This window comes from Oncorhynchus nerka, linkage group LG2 (assembly GCF_034236695.1).
Source record: "Oncorhynchus nerka isolate Pitt River linkage group LG2, Oner_Uvic_2.0, whole genome shotgun sequence".
Taxonomy (NCBI): domain Eukaryota; kingdom Metazoa; phylum Chordata; class Actinopteri; order Salmoniformes; family Salmonidae; genus Oncorhynchus; species Oncorhynchus nerka.
The window spans coordinates 86834252-86849911 of NC_088397.1; the positions used below are offsets into that span (position 1 = coordinate 86834252).

The 15660-nt window shown below is 41.3% G+C and overlaps 1 protein-coding gene across 1 annotated transcript in view; it reads right to left on the minus strand.

Annotated features, from left to right (window-relative positions):
* LOC115117330 (cadherin-22-like) overlaps window positions 1–15660 on the minus strand; it is a 173301-nt gene that overhangs the window by 48002 nt on the left and 109639 nt on the right. The gene's annotated exons all lie outside the window — the stretch shown is intronic.

Below are 15660 nucleotides of genomic sequence, written 5' to 3' on the forward strand. Positions count from 1 at the left end.
TTAGAACCAACCAAATCATGAGAAAACAAAAAGATAATTACTCTACACATTGGAAAGAATTAACAAAAAAACTGAACAAACTAGAATGCTATTTGGCCTTAAGCAGAGAGTACACAGCGGCAGAATACCTGACCACTGTGACTGACCCAAAATTAAGGAAAGCTTTGACTATGTACAGACTCAGTGAGCATAGCCTTGCTATTGAGAAAGGCCGCCGTAGGCAGACATGGCTCTCAAGAGAAGACAGGCTAAAAACTCCCATATCTACTGGGTGAAATACCACAGGGTGCCATCACAGCAGCAAGATTTGTGACCTGTTGCCACGAGAAAAGGGCAACCAGTGAAGAACACACACCATTGTAAATACAACCCATATATATGCTTGTTTATTTTATCTTGTGTCCTTGTTAAAACACTGTATATATATATAATATGACATTTGTAATCTCTTTATTGTTTTGAAACTTCTGTATGTGTGATGCTTACTGTTAATTTTTATTGTTTATTTCACTTTATATATTCACTTTATATATTATCTACCTCACTTGCTTTGGCAATGTTAACACATGTTTCCCATGCCAATAAAGCCCTTGAATTGAATTGAATTGAGAGCAGGGGCATCCAGTCACAGAGAGAGTGAGAGAGAGAAAGAGAGAGAGAGAGCAGGGGCATCCAGTCACAGAGAGAGAGAGAGAGAGACAGAGAGAGAGAGAGCAGGGGCATCCAGTCACAGACAGAGAAAGAGAGAGAGAGAGAGAGAGCAGGGGCATCCAGTCACAGAGAGACAGAGAGAGAGAGAGAGCAGGGGCATCCAGTCACAGAGAGACAGAGAGAGAGAGAGAGAGAGAGAGAGAGAGAGAGAGAGAGAGAGAGCAGGGGCATCCAGTCACAGAGAGACACACAGAGAGAGAGAGAGAGTAGGGGCATCCAGTCACAGACAGAGAGAGAGAGAGAGAGAGAGAGAGAGAGAGAGAGAGAGAGCAGGGGCATCCAGTCACAGAGAGACACAGAGAGAGAGAGAGAGAGAGTAGGGGCATCCAGTCACAGAGAGACACAGAGAGAGAGAGAGAGAGAGAGAGAGAGAGAGAGAGAGAGAGCAGGGGCATCCAGTCACAGAGAGACACAGACAGAGAGAGAGAGCAGGGGCATCCAGTCACAGAGAGACACAGAGAGAGAGAGAGAGAGAGAGAGAGAGAGAGAGAGAGAGAGAGAGAGAGAGAGAGCGGGCATCCACTCACACAAGCATGCATCTCTCGACTCTCTCTTACACACGTACTGCTCACACGGACACATTTTTCTTAGTTACGGTTTGAGCTCCGAACGGACTTCACATAACAAATAACCCCAGTTCTAACCGTGACACTTTTCAAGGCTGAAGATTTGGAGAGTCGTAAAGTGTGGCTTTAAGTCCTGGAGAACATGATTCCCTTGTCTGGGCTTGGTAACATTCTCTAGAAGATAGATCTTGTGGGGGAAAAAAATCAAGGATTTATAAGCTGTTTTACTGTAATACATGTTGTCTCCTCTCTTTACGTTGGTTGCGTGTTTTAGACAATTTGAGACGTCAGTTGGGCATTCTGTCTTGCTCAGTGGTGTAAGGTACTTAAGTAAAAATACTTTAAAGTACTAATTAAGTCACATATTTTTTGTATCTGTACTTTACTTTACTATTTATACTGTTGACACCTTTTACTTCACTACATTCCTAAAAGACAAAAATGTACTTTTCACTCCATACATTTTCCCTGGCACGCAAAAGTACTCATTTTTGAAGGCTTAGCAGGACAGGAAAATAGTCAAATTCACACACTTATCAAGACAACACCTGTGGTCATCCCTACTGCCTCTGATCTGGCAGAAAAACTAAACACAAATGCTTCATTTGTAAATCAAGTCTAAGTAATGCCCCTTGCTATCTGGAAGTAAATAAAAACTAGAAAATGGTGCCATCTGGTTTGCTTAATATAAGAAATGATTTATACTTTTACATTTACTTTAAATACTTAAGTATTTTTTTGCAATTACATTTACTTTTGATAGTAAAGTATGTTTAAAACCAAATAATTTTAGACTTTTACTCTAGTACGGTAGTATTTTACTGGGTGACTTTTACTTTTACTTGAGTTATTTTCTATTAAGATATCTATACTTTTACTTGAGTTATTTTCTATTAAGATATCTATACTTTTACTTGAGTTATTTTCTATTAAGATATCTTTACTTTTACTTGAGTTATTTTCTATTATTAAGATATCTTTACTTTTACTTGAGTTATTTTCTATTAAGATATCTTTACTTTTACTTGAGTTATTTTCTATTAAGATATCTTTACTTTTACTTGAGTTATTTTCTATTAAGATATCTATACTTTTACTTGAGTTATTTTCTATTAAGATATCTTTACTTTTACTTGAGTTATTTTCTATTAAGATATCTTTACTTTTACTCAAGTATGACAATTGGATACTTTTTCCTCCACTGCTCTCGCGCTCTCTCTAAGATTAAACATATGGACATAAAAAGCCATAGTGTAAGGTACAATTCCATGTCTTTGAAGTGATGGACATATGGAACTGACCCTAAGCTCTGCACTGAGCCATTCATTATTTTGTTTGAGTTTTGTGGTCAGAAGGGAACGTGTTACACTAGTGAGTAGGTCTATAGAGTATTTATGGAGAACATCTACAATAACTCCTCAACTGGCAGGTTTTCATTTGGGAAGTTGTTATGCAAAGGTATATAGCAACTTTGATATTATATATATATATATATATATATTGTTTTTACCCAATACAGTATGAATATAAAACATTTTTGTAATACTTTGAATTTGTTTGGAGCTGTGGAAAATTGTGTAGGGACTGTGGACAAACTCTCACTGTCATCTTTCCTTCAAAGGAGACAACTATGTTAAGTTCTGTTTAAGATGCAGACGTTTTCCATAATGTCTTCTCCACTCACATAAACAACAAGCCAGAAAGCACACTGAAGCTTACCACCTACAGCGCAAATACCAACCCTATCTCTGCACAACACTCCATATAAATACCAACCCTATCTCTGCACAACACTTCATATAAATACCAACCCTATCTCTGCACAACACTCCATATAAATACCAACCCTATCTCTGCACAACACTCCATATAAATACCAACCCTATCTCTGCACAACACTCCATATAAATTCCAACCCTATCTCTGCACAACACTCCATATAAATTCCAACCCTATCTCTGCACAACACTATATAAATACCAACCCTATCTCTGCACAACACTTCATATAAATACCAACCCTATCTCTGCACAACACTATATAAATACCAACCCTATCTCTGCACAACACTCCATATAAATACCAACCCTATCTCTGCACAACACTCCATATAAATACCAACCCTATCCCTATACAACACTCCATATAAATACCAACCCTATCTCTGCACAACACTCCATATAAATACCAACCCTATCTCTGCACAACACTCCATATAAATACCAACCCTATCTCTGCACAACACTCCATATAAATACCAACCCTATCTCTGCACAACACTCCATATAAATACCAACCCTATCTCTGCACAACACTTCATATAAATACCAACCCTATCTCTGCACAACACTATATAAATACCAACCCTATCTCTGCACAACACTCCATATAAATACCAACCCTATCTCTGCACAACACTCCATATAAATACCAACCCTATCCCTATACAACACTCCATATAAATACCAACCCTATCTCTGCACAACACTCCATATAAATACCAACCCTATCTCTGCACAACACTCCATATAAATACCAACCCTATCTCTGCACAACACTCCATATAAATACCAACCCTATCTCTGCACAACACTCCATATAAATACCAACCCTATCTCTGCACAACACTTCATATAAATACCAACCCTATCTCTGCACAACACTCCATATAAATACCAACCCTATCTCTGCACAACACTCCATATAAATACCAACCCTATCTCTGCACAACACTCCATATAAATACCAACCCTATCCCATTACATTTTGTTCAAATGATAGATTTAGAAAAAATAATCATCAACTTTACGAAAAGCAACGGAGGCCAAATTGTTTCTCGGCTTGACTCTTTGAACTCGGCCCGCTTTTGTTTAATCTGTTATAAAGGAATTAAATGACAAAGTGTAAACAAGAGCCTCTAGTTGGATGAGAGAGGACTGCCTTAGCATTGCTAGTCATAATAACGGGCATCAAGGGCAAAAAACAATCACCAGAATGTGGATTCCATGACAATGCTCCCACAGTAGGGAACTCTCTGAGGCGAGAGAGAGCGAGAAAGAGAGCGAGAGAGAGGGGGAGGGCAGAAAAAGAGAGAGAAGAGAGCAAGAGTGTGTGGGAGTTTATTGAGCAGAGCGAGAAGCTCCCTCAAGCACAATCACCTAATTAGATTTCTATCTAACAGTCCCCTGTCTGACCCCTTAAATCTCAGGCAGCCTTGGAAAGAAAGAAAGGTAGATTTACTAGGCCATCTTCTCCTGGGCCAACCAGGGTAAAGGTCCGGAGAGGGTGTCTGCTTTCCCAAAACTTCAAGAGGGTAACATTAATCAAGGTAAGATAAATTAATCTTTAAATCGCCACAAAGGAGGTTCGTAATCATTAGGGGGAGGTTAGAATTAGGATTGAATGGCGGGAACCCAGGTTACTGAGATTTACCCGGGTTTACGGTACAAAACCACTCAATTTTCCCGGGATAAGTAACAGCGAGAAAGCGGTAAATGATCATAAATGTGAACAGCATGGCGTGAAATGGAACTGTTACATTACTGTATATGTGATGTCTAAATCTATCTTCTCTATGGCCTCTGCATGATGAATCATCAACGCTCAGGGTGAGGACAGACAGCCCATCTCAGTATGGAGCGCAGTTCACAATGCATGTAGACCTATCATCTCATAATGGGAACTTTTTTCTTCTTCTGACAGGTAGGCCTGTCAGCATAGCCTAGCTACAGCAATATAAAGAGCGAATGTGCATCTAATTTACCCGTCTCCATCTGGCTTTCGGGGGTCGCCTTATTTTTTTATTGTAATGATTATTATTTGTTTTTATTCCAGCTGCAGAGTTTTAAAAAAGCCTATCGCTCGAATATTGATGCTTTAAATCAGTGAAAGCGTGACGACTCTCTCTCTCTCTCATTCTCGCAGTCTCTCTCTCTCTACACCAACTCCATTCAAATTGCATCCAAAATAGATAATCCTGTTCTAGATTGATATATAGTCCTATATATAGATGTTCTAGCCTACCTCTCAAGTGATACCTTCATTGCAGTATTAGCTTTATATTTAGTTAAGTAATGATGGCTTATGCATAATAAGCTTCTAATTTATAGTCTCTGTCTCTTGTGCAAAACGCACACACCTGTGCTCCGCTGGCCTCTCTCCTTAAAAGACGCTCCTTACCTCTTGGAGTCCCATGCAGGAAAAGCTAGACTAGAATACTGCCCTGCCAAGTAAAAAGGCAGTAACTGCTCATAGTGTGGAACTGAGGAAAAAATGCCTTTTATTTAGCTTGGTTTAACAGTAACTCTATGCAGTTACTTTTAACATGACCCCCATTTTCTCCAAAACACAATACAATAGAGGTAGGATACTTGTTTACATGATTAAGCATATATTTTTTGAAACAAAAATGACATTAACTAATTTTTGACCAAATGGCCAGTTACTGCCCATTTGCTTGGTATATTTGCCTTTATATTTTTTTTACTCCTTTTTCTCCCCAATATCATGTAATCCAATTGTTACAGTCTTGTCCCATCTCTGCAAGTCCTGTACAGACTCAGGAGAGGCGAAGGTCGAGAGCCATGCATCCTCCAAAACATGACCGCACCACTTCTTGACACAATGCCCACTTAACTCGGAAGCCAGCTGCACCAATGTGTCGGAGGAAACACTGTACACCTGGCGACCGTGTGGCAACCCAGTCCCTGCCGCTGAAAAATATCCCCACAGCACGATGCTGCCACCACCGTGCTTCAACGTAGGGATGGTAACAGGTTTCCCTCCAGACGTGATGCTTGGGATTCAGGCCAAAGAGATCAATCTTGGTTTCCTCAGACCAGAGAATCTTGTTTCTCATGGTCTGAGAGTCCTTTAGGTGCCTTTTGGCAAACTCCAAGCGGGCTGTCATGTGCCTTTTACTGAGGAGTGGCTTCCGTCTGGCCACTCTACCATAATGGCTTTATTAGTGGAGTGCTGCAGAGATGGTTGTACTTCTGGAAGGTTCCCCCATCTCTACAGAGGAACTCTGGAGCTCTGTCAGCCTGACCATCAGGTTCTTGGTCACCTCCCTGACCAAGAGCCTTCTCCCCCAATTGCTCAGTTTGGCTGGGCGGCCAGCTCAAGGAAGAGTCTCAGTGGTTCCAAACTTCTTCCATTTAAGAATGATGGAGGCCACTGTGATCTTGGGGACCTTCAATGCTACAGAAATGTTTTTGTACCCTTTCCCAGATTTGTGCCTTGACACAGTCCTGTTTCTGAGCTCTACGGACAATTCCCTGGACCTCATGCCTTGGTTTTTGCTCTGACATGCACGGTCTACTATGGAACCTTATATAGACAGGTATGTGCCTTTCCAAATCATGTCCAATCAATTTAATTTAACACAGGTGGACTCCAATCAAGTTGTAGAAACCTCAAGGATGATCAATGGAAACAGAATGCACCTGAGCTCAATTTCAAGTCTCATAGCAAAGGGTCTGAATACTTGTGTAAATAAGGTATTTCTGTGTTTTATTTGTAATACATTTGCAAAAAAAAAATAAACCTGGTTTTACTTTGGCATTATGGGGTATTGTGTGTAGATTGATGAGGATGTTTTATTTATTTAATACATTTTAGAATAAGGGTGTAAAGTAACAAAATGTGGAAAAAGTCAAGGGGTCTGAATACTTACCGAATTATCTGTATGTGTCAGCCTACTATTTATATAAATAGGCCCTATTCTATTTCAAAATGTTGTTGTCCATATGTACTGCAAGAGAACATTCTCTCCATTCTTTATCGTGGTAGTTCCAGTCCATATAATACAGTATAATACAGTACAGTACAGTAATACAGTTCACACTCAAAAAATATTAGCCTACTGGAGCTAGTTTAATTTATTTACCCAAGAGAGCATATAGCTAGCTATACTTATGGGCTTTTATGTTTTTCTGTCGAGTGTAATGTGCATCCTATATTATATACTGTACAGTATGTACTGGATAACGGTACAATAAGTTAGGCTTTTTTGGGCTTGGGCTCATTAAATGTCTTTAATGTAAGGCTCATAAAATGTATTTAATGAATGGCTCATCAGGGTCAGGTAGGATCAGGCTTTAATGTTTGATTAAAGCTCTAATCAAATCCAAACATAAGCCTATTTATATGCTTTAAAAAAATATATACTTATATATTTTAAATGTAAACTTTATTTAAGTCAATTAAGAACAAATTATTATTTACAATGATGGCTTACCCCGGCCAAACCCAGACAATGCTGGGCCAATTGTGCGCCGGCCTATGGGACTCCCATCACGGCTGGTTGTGATACAGCCTGGAATCGAACCAGGGACTGTAGTGACACCTCTAGCACTGAGATGCAGTGTCTTAGACCACTGACCCACTCAGGAGCTTATGAATGACACTTCTGGTTTTGGTGGGAAATACATTTTATTTACTTTTATTTAACTAGGCAAGTCAGTTAAGAACAAATTCTTATTTTCAATGACGGCCTAGGAACAGTGGGTTAACTGCCTGTTCAGGGGCAGAACGACAGATTTGTACCTTGTCAGCTCGGGGATTTGAACTTGCAACCTTCTGGTTACTAGTCCAACGCTCTAACCACTAACCGCTCTACCCTGCCGCCCCAGGTTACCAGGTTACCCGGGAGAAAAGTGATTTATTCTTGGGATGGAACATTGTAAAATATCAGGAAAATATTCAACCCTAGTTGGAATGAAACAAAACAGTCAAGAAAGTAAACATTAGTGTTTGTGCGAGACAAAGATCAATTGCTTTAGTTTTTTCCGAGACACAAATTGTTGAGGGTTGTTGAATCTAGACAGTGTCTCTGTATGCTTGTCTGTCTGTCAGGTTGTATTTGCATGTTAATCAGCAATACATTTTTGCTAATGTTATTTTCTGTGAGTAAAAAGATGATTCATTTAATCTCAGACACAGCTCACAAAAGACTTGCTTGCAAATCTGACTGTCTGGTCTGTTTGCATGCAAATGTGTGTGTGTGTGTATATTTGTCTCTGAATGTGTGTGACTGTGCACAGACCTGTGTGTGCATGTGATTGCGGATTTGAGCATGCACGCGTGAGCATGTGCCAGTGTGTGCGTGTTTCAGAGGGCCCTCACATTAGTCATTTTACTTGTAGTGTGGAGGACTGGCGATCTGGTGATCTGGCTCGACCCACTGGCTCGGCTATGAGAAGTACTGTGGAGGACTGAGCCCTGGCGATCTGTCGCGTCGACCCACTGGCTCGGCTATGAGAAGTACTGTGGAGGACTGAGCCCTGGCGATCTGTCGCGTCGACCCACTGGCTCGGCTATGAGAAGTACTGTGGAGGACTGAGCCCTGGCGATCTGTCGCGTCGACCCACTGGCTCGGCTATGAGAAGTACTGTGGAGGACTGAGCCCTGGCGATCTGTCGCGTCGACCCACTGGCTCGGCTATGAGAAGTACTGTGGAGGACTGAGCCCTGGCGATCTGTCGCGTCGACCCACTGGCTCGGCTATGAGAAGTACTGTGGAGGACTGAGCCCTGGCGATCTGTCGTGTCGACCCACTGGCTCGGCTATGGAAAGTGCTGTGGAGGACTGAACCTTGGCGATCTTTCTCGCCAATCCACTGGCTCAGTTATGAGAAGTACTGTGTTGAGTTGACAGGCTCCTCTACCTGGGGAAATACTCAATATGTGCTTCTCTACCTGGTCTTCTCCTATACACACGGCACTACACGGCACTACATGGCTCTACATAGCACTACACGGCACTACACAGCACTACACAGCACTACAAGGCACTACACGGCACCACACGGCACTACACGGCACTACACATCACTACACTGCACTACACTACACAGCACTACACTACACTACACGGCACTACACTACACAGCACTACACTGCTCTACACTGCACTACAAGGCACTACACTGCACTACACTACACAGCACTACACTGCACTACGTGGCACTGCACAGCACTACAAGGCACTACACGACACTACACTGCACTACGCTACACGGCACTACACGGCACTACACTATACGCCACTACACTGCACTACAAGGCACTACACTGCACTACACTACAGTGCACTACACGGCACTACACTGCACTACACTATACGTCACTACACTACACTGCACTACACTATACGTCACTACACTACACGGCACTACACTACACTATACGTCACTACACTACACTGCACTACACGGCACTACATGGAACTACACTGCACTACATGACACAACATGGAACTACACTGCACTATTATGGCACTACGCGGCACTACACTGCACTATATGGCACTACACTGCACTATACGGCACTATATGGCACTACGAGACAGCAGGAGCGGTAGAGATACTCTGAATGATCGGCTATGAAAAGCCAACTGACATTTACTCCTGAGGTGCTGACCTGTTGCACCCTCAACAACCACTGTGATTATTATTATTTGACCCTGCTGGTCATCTATGAACATTTGAACATCTTGGCCATGTTCTGATATAATCTCCACCCGGCACAGCCAGAAGAGGATCACCCTCATAGCCTGGTTCCTCTCTAGGTTTCTTCCTAGGTTCTGTCCTTTCTAGGGAGTTTTTCCTAGCTACCATGCTTCTACACCTGCATTGCTTGCTGTTTGGGGTTATAGTTATCTTGTCTGTGAAATGCCACAGGGTCGATGAGGAGGATCGACGGAGGCCTGAGACTTGGGGTAGCTTTGGGGGTAGCTTTGGGGGTATATTTGGGGGTAGTTTGGGGGTAGATCCAGAAATGTGAAGACAGATTTTGAGGGGGTGGAAATGTGGAGGAATCCCAGAACACAAGGATTTCAGGAGGCCGTGCTATGGTTTGAATAATTCAACATGTCACTTCACAATAATTACCTGTTGCAAAAGATGGTACCAGAAATTGCAACAAACACTTTAGATGCCTTCTTCCGATCTTAAATGATTTTGAATAACCAAATGAATCAGCACATCTCGTCTATGAGAGAAATGGAGAGGTTTGAAATCCTGGGTGATCCCGGACGAGCCCCCAAATATGTACATTCTGAAGAAACCTTATGTGGACTGCAGGAAGAGTAGCTGATGCATGAACAGCTGCTGGAGATCCTAATGAACTAAACACAACTATTGTAAGAGACAACGATTTGATGTAGCCTAATGTACGTACCACTCATATATTCCTTCCAGTGTTGGGGAGTGGTGAACTGCATGTAGTTCAACTAGTGATTTAACTGCATTTTGCAGTAGCTTGGTGGTAGTTGAACAACCGATTAAACACATTTTGGCCAAGGGATCAGAGGAACATGTTTAGAGGGAGCCATACAACACAGTGTAATATTATTAATTTACAATGTATGTTCTTAACCCTGGGCATCATGGGCTTGGGAGGCTCACAGGGATATTGGTATCCACAGTACTCCAGCAATTATACATTTTTCAACTCAGTTCCTATATTCTCAAAAAACATACACAAATGCACTGTAATTTAAAGTAACTGTCTAGTGAAAATCTTACTTTTAAAAGTCAATGTTATGTTAACTCATACCCACATAATGGCAGGGTAGCCTAGTAGCCTAGTGACCGAAAGGTTGCAAGATCGAACCCTTGAGCTGACAATGTAAAAATCTGCCGTACTGCCCCCTGAACAAGGTAGTTAACCCACTGTTCCTAGGCCGTCATTGAAAATAAGAATTTGTTCTTAACTGACAAAAAAAAACGATGTTGTTGAATCATCCTATACTTGTATTTGTGGCCAAAGCATATATGGGAGAGAAAAAAATGAGTTGGCCAATCAGGGGTCTACTCACATTAATATTTTTGATGACTGTATACACCCACACCATTCCAACACAGAAAATATGCTTTTAACATACGTAATAAATAAACAAACTGAAAGGAAAATTACTTCACTCATATTGTAATTAATTACAGGTCATATTTCATGTCAATTTGGGAACACTGGACAGTTACTTTAACGGGATAGTTCACCTAAATTACAAAATGACATATTGGTTTCATTACCCTGTAAGCAGTCTATGGAAAACGTATGATAAGCAATCAATGCTTGGGTTTAGTTTCCCTCACACTGTTTCCACATGCTTGGGTTTAGTTTCCCTCGCACTGTTTCCACATGCTTGGGTTTAGTTTCGCTCGCACTGTTTCCACATGCTTGGGTTTAGTTTCCCTCACACTGTTTCCACATGCTTGGGTTTAGTTTCCCTCACACTGTTTCCACATGCTTGGGTTTAGTTTCGCTCGCACTGTTTCCACATGCTTGGGTTTAGTTTCGCTCGCACTGTTTCCACATGCTTGGGTTTAGTTTCGCTCGCACTGTTTCCACATGCTTGGGTTTAGTTTCCCTCACACTGTTTCCACATGCTTGGGTTTAGTTTCCCTCGCACTGTTTCCACATGCTTGGGTTTAGTTTCCCTCGCTCTGTTTCCACATGCTAACGTTTTAGAATTTGTGGCACAAATCGCATTCAAGTCATGGGACCGATATTAGCATTTTTCGCGTATCCTGTCCAAATCATATGCAAGAATCTAAAATTGATTGTGAAGCTCAACAACGTCACTTACAGATGTTTTGAAGCATGATGTGCAAAAAATATTGTCCTTTATGTACGTCTCGGGCCACTTTCTTTGCCTGATTTATCTCGCCTTTAAACACAAACAAATACGACGTGTTGCCAACTCCTCAAATGGGATCAAACTCAACTCAGTTAAAGGCTAATCTGATTTTCACCACAGTGCCACCAATTGTGAGCCACATAGCTGATGCACTGACAAGGCATGGGTGATAGGCACGCCATACACACACTTAGTGAAAAGCTACTCATGAGATTTGCGTGCGCCACAATACTGAGTTGACAAATGCTGGAGTTCCTGTGTAAATATGGTGGTGTGTGTGTTGATAGGTTTAAAGGGGATGTTCCGAGAAAATGAAGCATCTGTTTTGTTGGACTGTGTAGACTCCATATAGGGGGGTAGTGCATATTTTGACGTGTTATGCTCTTTTTGACCTGCATGACTACAACAGAAAGGGAAAATAAAGTTGAAAAGCAACTATTTAAAAACTCCAGGGTTCTGGCTTGGAAGTGAAAAGAACCTACGTTAGCGCAAACATTGCAGCCTGGTATTTCCCCCTATTGGGGGGAAATAAATACTGGCATTGGCCTTACACAATTTTTAGAGGACATAAAGGGAAGGGAGAGCAGACAGAATGCGGACCAAAGTGCAGATAGACAGTATTTTGTTGGTACTCCAGGTGTAAGAATATACAGGTAATTATGCAGGAGGCTGTGCTCCAACCAACCTATCCGCCTTATAAATTGCATTTGTGGCAACAGTAACACAATTCAAGCTCATTTTACACTAGAAATATATCTTGACCCAGACGTAATACCATCGTAACACAGCCCATCTGTAAAAAGCCCACCCAACTACATCATCCCCATATTGTTATTTATTTTTTGCTCCTTTGCACCCCAGTATCTCTACTTGCACATTAATCTTCTGCACATCTATCACTCCAGTGTTTAATTGCAAAATTGTAATTATTTCACCACTATTGGCCTATTTATTGCCTTACCTCCCTAATCTTACTACATTTGCACACACTGTATATAGACTTTTCTACTGTATTATTGACTGCATGTTTGTTAATTCCATGTGTAACTGTGTGTTGTTGTTTTTGTCGCACTTCTTTGCTTTATCTTGGCCAGGTCACAGTTGTAAATGAGAACTTGTTCTCAACTGGCCTACCTGGTTAAATAAATGTGAAATAAAAAATACCCCGTGCAGAGAGGGCACCTTATGGTGGATTAAGATACTGTAAGGCCTTGTTTCAATGATGTCTACTTATTTCAGGAAACTATGAGAGGGTCATGCATTTCCCTTTAAAGACACATCTCCAGGATTGTAAGGTTCTTTGGGAAAGATACGTTTTAGCATTTGGTGTACAGCTGATTTTAGCCTGCCAAAAAGGTGGTCAGAGACCATTGTCAAAGTTTTGTTCCTTACTCAACACCTCCTCTTAGAAAAAGCTATTTCTTCACAACAATATGGTACATACAGTTTGTCATTCTGGTAATTCATGAATGGGTTGATGTATTGATGTATTGATTCATTCTCCCTTTCAGGAGTGGACTCAATTACCAATCAATGAATAAACTCCATTCAAAAGTACAAAGTACACCAGGACTAAGAATGAGAGAAACTTAACATCTAAGAACTGGTCACACGAATTGTCAAATTTTAGGGTGCAGCAAAATAGGGGTAAAAACACAGAGAAAAACCTACATTCCTGGAAAACAACATAGATTGCAGCAAATCTGTAGTTATGCCAAGGCAGAGAATGAACACGAGAAACCCTCTGACCTAAAGATAACAACATTTTCGTTTAATCTCCCAGAGGTCAAAGCCAACTCAGGGGTTTGTGATATATGGCCAATATATCATGGCAAAGGGCTGTGTCCTAGCACTCAGCCCTTATACCACAGCTATTTGCCATATACCACACTCCCTCTGGCCTTATTGCTTAAAATGTGCATCCAACACAAATAGAAATCCATTTTATTTCTATTGCTTACATGAAAAATTAAATATCTACGTCGATTGAAAAAGATTTCCAAATGTCAATGTGCAATCTAAATGGACCTGTGAAAGAACCTCCTCACTGTCGGGGGTGGGAATCTCAACCACAAGACTAGCGGTCGTCCCTGTGATTATGTGTTGAAGGTTAATGTTGGCTCGCAGATGGAGGAGGGAGTGAGGAAGGAGCGAGATGGAGAGAGATCAGACCACACAATGTTCTTGCGAAACGTGGCGAACACAGAGGGCGATGAGCATTTAAAAAAAGTCTGCAGATCAAGAGGAGGGGAGGCCTAGGCCTCATTACACATGTAGCTTCCAGCAAGGAGGCCCCGCTTTAAAGACATGGATGCATCCCAAATGGCACCCTATATAGTGTACTACCTTTCACTAGGTCCCATAGGCCCTGGTCAGAAGTAGTGGACAATATAGGGAGGAGGGTGACATTTTGGACACATCCCCAGTCTTTTAATTATTCCTTTGCTCCGCTCAGCGTAATTGGCTCCAGCTGAGCCCCGGGGCCTGTTGACTGAATGGAAAATAAAATACCTTAATGACCCTGTCCATTTTTAATGGTAGTTGAGAATCAGGGCTACGGATAGATGGATTATCGCTATATTCACACGTGTATATTCTGTCTATTCTCTTCAATCTGCCACCAACTGTTCTAAGATCATGGCCTTTAAATTATGCATTCATTTCTGGCCAACTTCAATGATATTGTGTAATCTCTCCACTAAATCGGCTGTTGAATATTATGTAGTAAATATCAACACAGCTGGTAAAAAAATAGCTAAATGGAACAGATGAAGGATATCAAACCGCATGATGTTAACAAATCAAAATAACATACTCCTCTAATCCATCCTCCAAAATGGGTAACTCAAATCATATTTTTTGTACATTATATTGAAAAGTGATACAGTACATCTATTTTATACTTGGGCTGCAATTATGAAAATGTATGCACTCACTGTAAGTCGCTTTGCATAAAATTGTCTGCTAAATGGCATAATATTGATCTAAATTGACATATTCACCCAACTGATTCAATCCCACCTTTGTCTTTCTATGTATTATGGATGCTTCCTCGGGTCCAGCAAAATGAAGGCAATTATATACAGTGCATTCTGACTATTTCACATTTTGGTATGTCACAGCCTTATTCTAAAATTTATTAAATGGTTGTTTTTCCTCCTCAATCTACACACAAATCCCCATAATGACGAACCAAAAACATTATAAAAAATAAAAAAACGTTTGCAAATGTATATTAAAAAATCTGAACTATGACATTTACATAAATATTCAAACCTTTTACTCAGTACTTTGTTGGAGCACCTTTGGCAGCGATTACAGCTTTGAGTTTTCTTGGGTGTGACGCTATAAGCTTGGCACAGCTGTATTTGGGGAGTCTCTTCCAAGCGCTGTCAGGTTGGATGGGGAGCGTCACTGCACAGCTATTTTCAGGTCTCTCCAGAGATGTTTGATTGGGTTCAAGTCCGGGCTCTGGCTGGGCCACTCAAGGACATTCAGAGACTTGTCCCGAAGCCACTCCTGAATTGTCTTGGCTGTGTGCTTAGGATTGTTGTCCTGTTGGAAGGAGAACCTTCGCCCCAGCCTGAGGTCCTGAGTGCTCTGGAGCAGGTTTTCATCAAGGATCTGTACATTGCTCCATTCATATTTTCCTCGATCCTGACTAGTCTCCCAGTCCCTGCCGCTGAAAAACATCCCCACAGCATGATGCTGCCGCCACCATGCTTCACCGTAGGGATGGTGCT